The sequence below is a fragment of the Stegostoma tigrinum genome, chromosome 18 (assembly GCF_030684315.1).
Source record: "Stegostoma tigrinum isolate sSteTig4 chromosome 18, sSteTig4.hap1, whole genome shotgun sequence".
Taxonomy (NCBI): Eukaryota; Metazoa; Chordata; class Chondrichthyes; order Orectolobiformes; family Stegostomatidae; genus Stegostoma; species Stegostoma tigrinum.
In genome coordinates, this window is record NC_081371.1 from 47,887,419 (window position 1) to 47,901,988 (window position 14,570).

Consider the following 14,570-nt stretch of genomic DNA (forward strand, 5'->3'; position numbering starts at 1 on the left):
TTTTTTTGCATTTAGCAGTAATTGATTTTATGAATCAGTCCCCACGGGATTTGTGCATAATCACTTTGCTGCTTTCACATCTGATGATCCTTTTTGTTAACTTTTTGTAGCTGTCTAGGTTCCACTCACCGCAGAGTCATCATCTGCAACAGATGCTCCTCCCACTCTCACTGTTGAATTCAGAAGTGAGCCTGTATCATGTAGTTTTATAAGAATGAGGTATCATCTCATTTAAAGAAATTTTTAAAAAGGGGCCTGGCAGTGTATGTTGAGAGACACTGTACGCTGGGTGGAAAGACTAGAACTTGGGATCATAGTCTGAGAATAAAAAGGAACAGCCATTCTAGTGAACAAGTAAAAATAGTGGCTTACTCAAGGATTGCAAATTTTTGGCACCTTTTGAGGGGCAGAGAATTCCAAAGTTCAGTTGATGAGTTTATTTGAAACAGATGGAGAAACATTTGGACTGAATTGGGATTAAGTGATATGAGTGTAGGGCAGGAAAGTGGAGTTGACGTAGATGGTGACAGGTTTATTGAACAATGGAGCAGACTGAAAGTTTGACCTCCCGTTATTTTGCTTTGATACTTTTAACCTGTAAAACTACTATACCCTAGGATTGCTGCCTTTAGTAAGCACAATGATATTTAGCAATAATACCAACTGAACAAATCTGGCTGTTTAAACATTAGCTGAATAATACATAAAACAGGAAACTGAAAATTACTGGAAATTTGAAGGAACTGAAAGTTTGGGTAATATACATACACATGTGTATGTATCTTACTCGAAAAAACAACTAAGTGATCAAAACAGCTCTTAGTGCTCCAAGTACAATCTGATGCCCCACACAATGCTTATGCTCCGAGAAATGAAAAATCATTTAACGGAATACTGAACAAGGAGTTCAATGATATTGCTGAGAACAAGAATGATGAACTCAGTATGAGATACAATCCTGGGGGTAGAGTTTAAGGGAAGTAAAGCTAGTTGAGATTTATACATGAATCCAGTCAACATAGTGGTCTCAAATACCCTGTGAAAGGGTTAAGTTGGGGGAGCAGGGGTAATCTTTGAGCCAAAGCACTCTGGTCTATTGTTGCTCAAAACTTGTATGTTCAACAATGTACATTCAGCCCCATAGCCTGCTCTCCCAGTCTGTAAAATCATGGCTGATTTGATCATGAGCTTGGCACCACAATCCTGCCTATACCCAAAACTAGACTCCTTGCTTGATCAGGAATTGATTTACTTCCATTCAATAGGCAGTAATACAGCCCCCTCCCCCTTCGGTCCCATGATGAATGTTCCAATCACAAAACAGACCTTTGAAGAGTTTCTCCTCACTTGTCCTAACTAGAAGGCTCTTTATTTTTAAAAATGTGGCCCGAATTCTAATGTCCCCTTCAGCATCTACTCTGTCTACCTCAATGAAATTCTCTCTCATTCTACTAAATGCCAGATAGAGGCCCAACTTGTCCACATTAAATGGTCCCCACATTCAGTAATCACTGCAAAGGATCCTTGGAATATTTCTAGTGCTCCTCTTTTGGTTAAGTCTAAATTTGTAGTTCCAGAACCACTCCAAGTCAATGGAAAACATCTCAGGTATCACAAGATGCAGATTTAATTTGTATTTGACATGGTTAGCAGTATGTAATCTGGTTGCATGTGCTAATTTAGAAGTGACCAAACACTGATTATCCACTAGCCTTCAGCAGTAATCTCTAGAAGCCCCAACAGACTGGACAAAGGGGAGCCTGAAGATATATTATATTTGGACTTCCAGAAGGCATTTGAAGAGATACCTCAAGAGGTTAAGTCAAAAAAGACCAGTGTTGGAGGTGATACCTTGGCTTAGATAGAGAATTGGTTCATGGGCAAGAAATAGTGGGGACAAGTGGTACTTTCCTCAGGTTGGTGACCCGTGGGGTTCTACATGGAATCAGTGCTGGGACAATTGTTTACAATATATAATGACAGGGAGGAAGAACCAGAATGTATTGTAACCAAAATTTGCAGAGAGCAAATATAGCTGGAAAAACAAGCTACATGAGGATTAAAACTATTTTTACAGAGAGATATTGATAGGTTAAATAACAGGCTAAAAATTGGCAAATGGGAGTATAATGTGGGAAATTTGAAGTTGTTCATTTTTGAAGAACATGAAAGCAGATTATTTAAAAAAGAGAAAACTGCAGAAAGTGGTGACACAAACTCAGGGTAATCTGTACATGAAACAGATAGCTAGCACACAGGAGCAGCAGGTAATCAGGAAGGGCCTTTATTTCAAGGGGGCTGGAGGATAAACATTAGGGAAGTTTTAGTAAAACCATACAAGGTGCTGGTGAGACCACATCTGGGATTAGTGAGTAGAGATAGAGTCCCCTTATTTAATGGAGGTATCGTTTCATTAGAGGCAGTTCACAAAAGGACAATCCTCAGCATAAAGAAATTGTTTTATGAGCAAAGGCGAGACAGGTTGGGGCTCTACTCAGAGTTTGGAAGAATGAGGGGTGATCTCGTTGAAACACGTGGCATTGTTAAGGGGTTTGACAGTGTGAGTACAGAGGATGTTTTTTGTTGTGGGAGAGTCTAGGTTCAGAGGGCATGATCTCAGAATGAAGGGTTGCCTATTTAAAAACAGACAAGGAGGACAAATTTTTGTGGGGAATTGAGAGAGATTTTGAAACTTCTTGCCACAGAGCTGTGGGATTGGTTGGGAGGGGTGGGCAGGGTCCTTTGTGTTCAAGATGGAGAGACAGATTCTCGAATCAGGTCAGGGAAAAAGGTTTGGGGGAAAAAAGGTGGAAAAAGAATGTCAGATCAGCCATGATCTTATTGAATGACAGAGCAGGCTCACAGGGCCGAATGGCCTACACCCACTTATCTGTTGAGTAGGTTCCTTCAACCCAAAAATGATTTGGTATGGGCGGAAACATTTGTCATTGTGGTCTAACTAGAAGAGTATTTTCAATAAACAATGAATTTACTGCATCACAACCATTTACATGTTGCATAAATATGACAAATATTACTGTGGACTCTGTCCAGAGCAGACCAGCCCTGGTCTACATCCTACAGGCTCCTTTCCTTGATGTCCCCTATGATCACTTGAGTGTTTTGTACTGCAAATGCCCTCTCAGGGAGATCTACAAAATCACTAGTTTCAGGCTCCAACTCTAACCCAAACTTCTAGCATTGATAATCACTGGGGTGTGGGTTCCAAGGACATTGTGAAGTTTTCAAAATTATAAAACCAATGGCTGACCTTCAGTGCTCAGCCAAATCTGTAGCAGCACAGAGTATATGCCCATTTTAAAAAAGTTCATCTCTGAAATTATGAATGGTATATACACAACACTGCAATATCAGCAGTCATGTCTTCACTTCTTCAGTCATCGGAAAATTACAGCCTCTTATCTCAATGAGCTTTCAAACTTTAGCAGCATAAGTGGAATGAAAAGTATTTCCTGCATTGTTTGAAAAATGGCAAGTGTCAAGTTGCAATTCACCGTTTGCTTAACATTAAGATGGGATAGGTATTGTTATAGGAATAAAAACCTGTACTTTCCGAGATGCTGCACTGTTGACAAGTTTAGCAGGCACAGTTTGCAGAGTGAAGATGCTCTACACAGTCTGTGAAAGTGTCAAGGAAATGATTGCACTTCAAATGTAATTACTAGCTTGACAGAATTAATTCAGCTACAGGAATATACAGGCCATCCTACTTGGGAGGCTCCATTCTTGAGAACTGCCCCACTGCAAAGTAACTTATTTATTCACAAAGAAAGTTACATAGCAAGATTTTACATGTTGAAACAAAAATCGTGCAGAGATTTCACCAACGTTTGTTTTTTGCACACTGGACATTTGAAGCCTACACTGTTTACCATATAGCAAAGATTCTGGATCAGCTCTCCAGGGCTTTGGGTTTTTGCTGCATTTACAAATCTATTTATACACTATGCAAATCGATGCCAACAACTTCTGGGGGCTCAGTGTTGGCACCAGGGCCTAGCTTTCCAACTCAAATTTATGTGGTTAACCTAGCTTGTTTTGTTTCCATTGCCCTGTACACCAGAAAAGCTGGATGGGGACAATCCAGTTCTGCTGCAACTTTTAGTGAATTGGAAAGCACAAAATGTTCCTCAGACCCAGGATGGGGCAAGTGTTTATATACTAACATCACCTTTGCAGGAAAGCCAGTTGAAGTGGGAGATTCAGAAGAGAAAAAAGGTTCACTTCTGTATTAAATCTTCAGTTCTCCCTACATACGAACATTGCCTGACCAGATCCAGTTAATTGCAGAGGGAGAAACACAAATGAAGATACAGCTATATTAATCTGTAACCTTTCTCCAGTGTTGTCTGAAATATTAATTTATGACATAAATCAGCTGGACATGTGTATCAAGCTTTTTGAAAAGAACACACTTTTCAATCAAAGGTCACTGGCAACAGCAGAAAAAATAATGTTGCATTTGCACAAAACACAAAGCTGCTTCAATAGAGATACTGAGTCTGCAACATTGAGTGTGAGAGAGGTCACAAGACAGCAAATTGTTTTTAGTCTCAACTTGTCACGGGCACAGATGCCCACTTTCTGAAACCCCTCATCTGATAGGGGAGTTTAAACCAGCTAGAAGGCCTCATCACCAAAAGTTAAGCATTGTTAAAGGACAAGTCTGAATCTACAGTACCACCTCCCAGTAAAAAAATTTGATCAGCCATAACTAACCCAAGGAATAAGCTCCAATGCCACGCACAATGTGTAGAATGTAAAACTCCAAATGCTGGAGCAAGTCTTCTTTGGTCTGTCGTCTTTAAATTTCTTCTTTATTGCATCATTGCTAGAGTGTTTTTATTTGCAGTGAATCGGGTTTTGCATTTGTTAATCAGAGGCACTGGGTTGATTTGTTTGATACGTTTAGATTGTATGCAGCCCAGTATCTACAGTATCACCTCCCTTATGCAATACAAGTTTGGTTGCAGTCTGTGAAGGAGTGGAACAAGTATTCTCCTCACCCTCCTCATGAAGGCAGAACATCAGCAAGCACTAAAACTTGCTGCAGCTCCCAGTTTAGGGGACTGGTAGTTAGGAAAAGGCATGGGGCAGAATAGCCAGACTAACCAATATGCACATGACCGAACGTAATAGAATCATTAAATTTTTCATGCCCAAAGTGGGTCACATGTCACACAAAGCTAGAGTTATCTTCAAAAATATTATCAGGACTGTTGTTAAAAAATCATGCAAGATTGGATTGTACCCCTGGTTCCTACATAATTACTTTTCCACCTCTAACTGATGTTAAGAGCTTACAGAGACAAGATCATTTGGAGAACAATCACATGGTAGATCAGCTTCCAACATAAACTCAAAAGATGAACACTCCTGATGAGAAATTGGATGTAGTTTTTAACTCAATCTACACAAAATGTTTTCTGCAATATATAATGCCACACAGTACCATATGTGTGAATGCAAATACATTGCAAAGTCAAGAGAATGTGACCTCCCATACAGAAAAGAACTGCCCATTTGTAACAAAGTTAAACTTGTCACAATGACAATTATACCAAAATTACAAAACAAGCACTGTGGTGTTTCCAATTTTTGTTTTTAAAGCTTGTGCTCAAGCCCTAGAGTGAGACTTGAACTTGTAACCTTGTGACTCTGAGTGTGCAAGAAACTGAGCCATACCTGGACACTGCAAAATATTGCTTGGGCCACCCAACTCGTTCTAAAACCCATAATGCAAGACAATATAGGCACTATCAGAAACTGCATCATCTCCTGGAAGAGGGCAGGACATTGAATAAAAACTCAGGCACTTAGGCGAGGGAGGAAAAAACCACAGCAAAAACCCTCTTCACACCCCTAAAGTGATTAATCTCCTAGAATAATCTCATTCTGCTTTTGATTAACAGGAGGTGGTATCTCCTATTTGTTGTCCCATTGTTGAATAACGCATTTATTTGAACATGCTGTAACATTAATAACAGTGCTTCAGAAATGCAGTGTAAACAGGTCAGGACTCAACACTAGCAAGTTTTTTTAAAATCTTGGACTAAGCATATCAAGTATTGTAAAAGTCTATTACATTGCTATTCTTTCTCAGTCCTGAAGAGCCAATGACCTGAAACGTTAGCTGTTTCTCCAAAACTGCTGAGACTTGTCAAATAATTCCAGCAATATCTGAAATAATTTTAAAAGATTAATTACATGCCTGAGATTTGTCTTCAGAAAATGTTCCCCAGAATGTGCAAGTGTAGATTTTTAGGAGCAAACCCACATTTAAACATCCAACAATAAAACACATTAACCAACACTGAATAGACTCCTGTATCTCCTATGCTCAAGCTGCCAGCATTATCCACTACGCCTTAACTAGTCAACTCCAAATAATTCCTTTGCCTATTATGACAATGTCCCTGATGTAGAATTTAAAATAATCTTGCAGGTTAATAGCCCAGGAGATCAGAAACTTGAATACTTCAAAACGTTCATAAATGGTTAGTGCCAATTGGATAACTGCCTAGAACAAATTCCCCTTCACAATTTTTTGAAAATTCAAAAAACAGACTTTACTCAAAAATATCTTTTATATGCATAGTCACTGAAGCAGTTTGGTTTTGTACAGCAGCATTTGAAGAAACAAACATACATTGGAGTTTGACTCTATCCAGCAAACAAACCGAAGGCATTTCTGCTTGGCCTGTTGTGTTCATCCCCCTTGTTATCTCAAAGGCATTTCTTACTTGTTCAAGACTATATTTACATACATTTGGAGCATCAGGAGGGTCTGATAACTGGACGGGCCCCCATTTAACTTTGGCAGAGAGACCTCAGATAGTGGTCTTTCCCCACTAGTCCCCCTTCACGTAAACCCACGAAAACATTTGTAGCTCAGATCACTGGTCACTAATCAAGGGCACAAACTGTCGTCTTATATTGAGGGAACATGCTCAAAGTCACAGCTTTAACTTTAACAATGATTAACAAAGTTATGAAAACTTATGTATGCCCATGTGATACAAATCAGTTTCTTATCCAAGCTCTGTATGGTATCCAACATTAAGCCATTCCCCAACAGAAGCCCTGGCTGATTTCCTCTGAATCAATGACACTATCCCAAATAGCTTGTACAAACCTTCTCTAATCCAGTCACCTCACCAACTAATAACACAATAAACACGAGTATGGATACAGCACACTACTCAGGAGGGAGATGAAGGTCTCCTGAAAGCCTGGCTTTAGAAAGTCCTGACATATCGTCATCCATCAATCTGTTACATTTGCTGTGAATTCAAATAAATAGTGGGTACAAACTGCCTTTTACAATCTGCTCAGCTCCCTGGGTCTCTCAGGGTGTATTTACAATCAGCGCCTGTTAACTCAGTCTAAATGGGCCTTTACAAATGTGCTTAAAATGTGTTGAGTTTACAGCAACTCGGTGTTTAAAAAAGCAGGAGTATGTATAGCATATCTCAGGGCCACTCCCAGCTCTTTCAGCAGGTTAGATACAGACCTAAACACTTCCTGCCCAGGTGGATGCACAGTGCATGACATTACAGGGCCCAGATCTCTCTGCTGTATTAGAGAGAGTCAGTCACCGAAGTCTGAATATTTTCAGCAATGAGGGTTCAAGAAGCTCAGTATCTTCCAGCAACATTTTACATAGCTGTGAACTGAACAGCACTGCCCAGTGACATTAGCTTGAGAAAAAACAAACACAGCCGTTATAATCTAAACTAGACAGTCACCTTTCTAAACCAAACAAATGAGCTGCACAATGATAAACTGATGAGAATGTGCTGAGAGGTTTAGACTGCATGGCAGAACATTAAAATTCCTTAATCTTTCTAATCAGATTGTGGCAGTGTAACCAAGAATCTAGAAAGCCATCTGTAGCTGTTGGAAATTAAAGGGTGACACGGGCTCAAGTCCCTCCTCACCCACAGAACAGCCTCAGGCTAGGAACCAGTATATAGTTACCAATTTTGTTGTACTACAGATCTCAGGTTTCTCAATAGCCTTAGACAGGGAAGGGCCTGGTCTTGTTTAATAACAAATGATAGTGACTGTAACAGGTGATCTTTTCTTGGGAATATTGATTAGGTGTCACCTTGGCTCATTTGGCAACGCTCAGAGGTTACAAATGAAATAGGAAGAAGGTGGCAATTCAGACGAGTTTACTGATATTCAATGGGATTGCTGGCTTCAACTTCAACACTATTTCCCTGTAATGCTTAAACAAACCTACTGAATTCTATATTGAACATACTCAAATGACTGAGTCACCAGGGTAGAAAACTTTAAACATTCACCACGCTCAATGAAGAAATTCCTCCTCAGTTCAGTCCTAAGTGGCCTATCCCTTATTCTGAGACTGTCCCATGGTCCAAGGTACCCCAAGCTAGAGGGGTGGGAAACAAGGTTAGAGTCATTGACTTTATGACCCTTGTCATACAGCATGGAAACAGGATCTTTGGCTCAAACTGGTCCATGCTGACAAATGGTGCCCATTCAGCTAGTTCTGATTGCCTGCATTTGATCCCTATCCTTCTAAACCCCTCCCAACCATGTACCTATCCATTTTTTACATTTTGTAACTGTACCTGCCTCAGCCACTTTCTCCAGCAGCCCATTCCATATAGGCACCACTCTCCAAGTCAAGAAGTTGCCCCTCAGGTTCTTAAATCTTTCCCCTTTCACCTTAAACCTATGCCCTCATTTTCAATTCCCCATCCTGGGAAAGACTATATGTATACATTCATCCTATCTAAGCCCCTCATGACTTTATGCACAATAAGATCACTCCTTTATTCCTTGGAACATGAGAACAAATCCTAAAGTGACCAACCCCTCCCTATACCTCAGGCCTACTAGTCCTGTTTACATCCTTGTAAATCTTCTTTGCATACTTTCTGGTTTGACTAGGTCCTTCCTAGAACAGGATGGCCAAAACTGTGTACAATACTCCAAGTGCAGCCTCAAAGATTTATACAACTGTAACAATATCCCAACTCCTATACTCAATGCCTTGACCAATGAAGGGCAACATGCCAAACACCAATGATGCCACTTTCAACAAACTATGTACTTGCACTCCTGAGTGCCTCTGTTCCACAGCAGTCCTCAGGATCTTATTTACTGTACAAGCTCTATCTTGTTTGACTTTCCAAAATGCAACACCTCACATGTGAATTGCACTTTCTAATCCTCAGTCCACTTCTGGTCAAGATCCCTCTAATTTGAGAACTTTCCCTAGTGATACCTCCTAATTTTGTATCCTCTGCAAACTTACTAACCATGCCTTGTACATTCACACCCAGATCAATTACATAAACAACAACTAAAGGGCCCAGCGCTGACTCTTGTGACACCATTAGTCACAGGCCTCCAGACTGAGAAACAACCTTGAACTGTCACCCTCTGCCTCCTTCTGAAATTGAGCCAATTATGAATCCAATTAGCTAACTCTCCCTGGATCCCATGCAACCTAACCTTCATGACTAGCCTGCCATGCAGGACCTTGTCAAAGGCCATGAAGTTTATACAAACTTCATCCACTGCCCTACCCTAATCTACCCTCTTGGTTACCTCTTCAAAAAAAAACTGTCAGACAGGACTTCCTGCATACAAATCCATTCTGACTGTTCCTAAATTGGACCTTGACTATCTGAGAGTCAGTTGATTTTGTTCCTCTGTATCCTGTCCAATAAATTGCCTACCACTGATGTCAGGCTCACTGGCCTGTAGTTCCTTGGCTGGTCTTTGTTGCCTTTCTTAAAGAATGTTAGCCACCCTCCAGTCTTCCAAAACTTCACTAGTGGCTAAGGTAAAAATTTCTGCAAGGGCCTCTGCAATTGTTTCCCCTAGCCTCCTACAACATCCAAGGATGGACTTGATCAGACCCAAGGGCCTATCCACCTGAATGTGCTTTAAGGCTGCAGGCACCTACTCTCAGGTAATGTATGCAGTCCAAAACATGCCTACTTTTTCCCCCTTATTTTCTTAGCATCCATGATTCTCTCTTCAGTAAACAGAAGAAATTTTCATTAAAAATTCTACCCCCACCCCCCATCTCCTGTGGCTCCACACAGACAGCCATGCTGATCTTTAAGGGTACCTATTCTCTCCCTAGCCACCCTTTTACTCTAAGCTATATTATCTTTAAAGTTTATCTGCCAGATTCTTCTCACTCATCTGATTTCCATCTCAAGTGTGCTCCTACGCTTTTTATAGTCAGAAATCAACAGGATTCACTTGAGTCCAATAGCTTAAACCCAATATATGCTGCCTTCCTTTTTCCTGACCAGAGCCTCAAGATTCCTCAGCAGCCAGAGATCCCTAAACCTGCCAGCTTTTTCTTTCACCCTAACAGTCCCTGTGCTCTTGAAATCACAAAAGCCTCCCATTTGCCAGTCATTCATTTTCCTTAAAAGGGAGACTCACCCAATTGACCTCTGCTAGATCCTGCCTGAAGGCCCCAAAATTGGCCCTGCTCCACTTTAGCACCTTAAACTGTGGATCTGTCTTTTTTTTAAACCCAAATAACGATGTTAAAACTAAGGGGGTGGGGTTATGGTCACTGGACCCAAAGTAATCTCTGACAGACTGAAGTGTTATGAAGTCTTCTCGTTTACTTGTACCTCTCATGCCTTTAGCTTCTGCATCCTGGAACATTGAACTGCCAGTTCTGTCCTTCTCTCAGCCATGTTTCTGTTTTGGCTATAGTATCTGTGACCCCAGAGCCAAACCATGCTCTGAGCTCATCTGCCTTCCTCATCGTGCATTGAAATAAATGCCACTTAAACCAGAATTCTTTTCCCTCCCTTTACTGTGCCCCTATCTATCCTGAATAGTAAACTTGCTCTTCATGGCTAATGTATTTTTTCTTGACTTCTTGATGGCTCCTCTTATTCAGAGTCCCATTCCTTAATGCTTTTCTCCCAAACATGCTCACATTGATAAAACACAGAAGCCTGCTCCTGGATTAATGACAGGATATGGGTGCTGCTGGCTGGGCCAGTATTTGTCCCCATTCTTAATTGGCCTGGGAAAGACAGCAGATGCTGCTTTGACTGCTAGTCCATGGCGGGTAGGGAGACCCAGTGTTGTTAGGGGGGAGTTCCTGGATTTTGACATATTACACTGCAGGAATGGTGATATCTTCCAAATCAAAGCAGAATTGGAGGGGTTTTTAAACCAAGGGTGTGCTGCATCACTAGAGATGCAAAAAAATTTTAGACATTCAATCTAATCACAGATAGAGGTTCATTGAGTTGCCAATACATTGCACAAAGCTTGCAAAATGTGTAACAAAATGTCTCGGCGATTAGATCCCACAATTGGACAGCACTTGAATAATCCCATTTGCTCCTATAATTGCACAATCAACAAACTGAAAATCAGTTGAGTTCATAACGTGGTTCACTTGCACATGCTCAAAATGACACTTTGTACACAAGCAACTTGGAAGCCTATTGCTCCCTGGTGCTTTGTCCATGTTGGCACTTTGCCAACAGGGTCAGCGTGTCAAATAATCAGCATCCTCTTGTGAAGTATAAATTGTTGTGGTTGTTTGAAAATTTGGCAAAAACATCTTTATCCTGACAAGTGCAAGAGGTAAATCTTTTGTATATTTATGAATGGGCAGACATGTTGCCAGAGTATTTCTCCCACAGTTCCTCCATCACTTGGGACCATTTCTACAAATACTGCGATTGTTCTATCACAACTGCAAGATGCTCTCTATCCAAGCAGTTGCAGTAACTGTGGTGTCATTACTAGAATGGCCACAGGTAGGTGTCCCGCATCAAAAAGCAGGATCATCCATAACATTCAGCAACTTAACCAACTATAGAACCTCTAAAATGCCCTCTTTCTCAAAATGTTTCTGCAGTTTCTACAAGCCAAGTGAGGCAGTGTGGTAACAAGTTATGCCTTGGAATGGGTGTGACTGTCAGTGAATTTAGCACTGGAGTAACAGAGTGTGAAGCTGGATAACACAGCAGGCCAAGCAGCATCTTAGGAGCACAAAAGCTGACGTTTCGGGTCTAGACCCGAAAGGACCAGGCCCAAGACACCAGCTTTTGTGCTCTTAAGATGCAGCTTGGCCTGCTGTGCTCATCCAGCTTCACACTTCTCAGATTCTCCAGCATCTGCAGTTCCCATTACCTCTGAGCACTGGAGTAAGTCAGGAAGCTAAGTGCCACGATAGAGTGGCAAGTGCAATATTTCACACACCTGTGAGCAGAGTGGACACAGTTCCTGTTCCAGGTACACAACAAAATCAGCGCTACTAGTTTTCTGTACCAGTGCATGACAAGGATGCAACATTCTAAAAGTACCTTGAGATAGTTATTGGAAGTGAGCAAAAGAAACAGAAGCAAAGATAAGGTGTAGAGCTGATGAACACAGCAGAGCAAGCAGGCCAGCTCTACACCTCGTTCTCAGTTTCTCCAGCATCTGCAGTTCCTACTATCAGAGAAGCAAAGATACCATTTTGCCAATCTCAATGGTGCTAATGATTGCATATTATTAAGACTAGATATTTAGATGTTTTATATATAATGATAAACAAACTGCTGAAATGCCATCAACTCCGTAGAGGGGAATAAAGCTACTGCAGGATCTAATGCTGCTCAAAATTCCCACTGATGGTGACAAGGCTACTTTAATAATTAAAGTTGAGTAACATTTTCTGTTGAGAAGTTAAGACATACTGGTTAAATTATTAATGGCCAAAACAATTTCTATGCATGAAATAGTGCTAATGTGAAGCAGTGCTTGGGGGATCCAAATCAGCAAGTCACCTGCCCAGTACTTGGCCCTGTCCAGATCTGATGCCAGCAGATGCTGCCAATCTGCATTCAGGCACCACTTACTACAGCTACTCTTACATCTCAAAACTCTCAAAGTTTGAGTTACCTTCACAGCTGTGTTTCATGATCCTAAAGTTTGTGAAATTAAAATGCAATTTCATATGACTATAATCGATATCTTAAATATGGAACTGCTTATGTAACTTACAATAGGAGGCTAGAGACTGCAACCTAATCCAAAGATAAAAGTGCACGTTATAGACAGATAGTCTCCCTGCTGCTCAACTCCTGCCAACAGGAAATAAACTCTTTCCTCATTTCCCCAGACTAGCCCCATACAAATGGATGCCCACATTTGTGGGCAAGACACAAATCAGGAATACAGCTTAATGACAAGGGGTCACCCATTCAAAACTGATGCAGGGAGAAATTCACTACCTCAACAAGGCAGAGTGGAGGCAGTGGTCGGGACTGGGGAGTTCAGGCCACAGTCAGGCCAGCCATGGTCTTACCTGAAGTTCAGAATATGCTCAAGGGGGTTGAATGGCTTACCTCCACACCTAATTCATTGTTTAAAGTAAAACAGGTGAATCAAAGTAACTCAAAAACATGAGGAGTTCTGCAGTGAGGAAGAATCCTTACCAAATTAACATCAGTCGCTCTACATCTCACCACATTTGGCTACTAGTTATTACCAAACATATTGCAATACCAGTGACTCACCAAGGTTCTTTCAAACAGCACTTTCTAAAAATCAGTGAACTCTACCATCTAAGACAGACAATAGCAGCAGACCCATTGAAACACCACACAATCTCAGAGCTGCTGCCAAGCCACACACTATCCAGGCTTGGAATTATAAGATTTGCCCTGTTGCTTCCTGGAACACCTGCCTTAACACTGTGGCTATGCCTGCACCATGCAGACTGCATGGGTTCAAGACAGCAGCTCACCACCATCTTTTAAGGGTCAGCTCAAGACAGACAACTAACTGGCAACATTCACTTCACAGAAGCAAGAAAAAAAATTCTATTGTTGAGATTAACACTAAATCAAACCACAGTGGTAGTATCACAATGCACATACGCAGGCTGTGGTCCAGGGTGTAGGTTCACCAAGGGGACAGTGAACAGTCACACAACACTGCACTCCTAGGATGGAGTGAAAAGCCACAGGTCATGTGGGGAGAACAAGTTATTCAAAACACATGTTCTAAAAAAGACATGTTAAATTTAGGTCCCTTGAGCTTCAATCTTATCATGAAGAACTTACATTTACTGACCAGGTTTAACACAGTGAAATGGAGAAAGGTGCTATGCAGGAAAGCTATAAAATCAAAATTAGACAGACAGTCACACACATGAAGCTGATGGCAGGTTTGTAAGCTTGCTGGGCTACCAATCCAGTGTATATGTTAATGCTCTGGGGACATGGGTCAAAACTCCACCATGGTAGCTACTAGAATTACTATTCAACCCATAAGATCCAGAGTTAAAAGCTAACCTCAGCAATGGCAACTGTAAAGTGATCATTGATTGTTGTTCATAAGACCTGCAGGAGATAGAAATCTGTCATCCTTGCCTGGTCTGGCCTACGTGTTACTCCAGACTCACGGCAATGTAGTTGACTCTTAACTGGCCTCTGAAATCATTTCAGGAAGTAGCCTGGCCTTCATCTATAACAGAAAAGTCAGGAGTGTGGTAGAATACTCCGTTTGCTCCAACATAAGGAAGC

General features: G+C 41.1%; 1 protein-coding gene across 1 annotated transcript in view; it reads right to left on the reverse strand.

The window, feature by feature from the left end:
• Window positions 1–14,570, reverse strand: part of btbd11b (BTB (POZ) domain containing 11b) — a 99,647-nt gene that overhangs the window by 83,298 nt on the left and 1,779 nt on the right. The gene's annotated exons all lie outside the window — the stretch shown is intronic.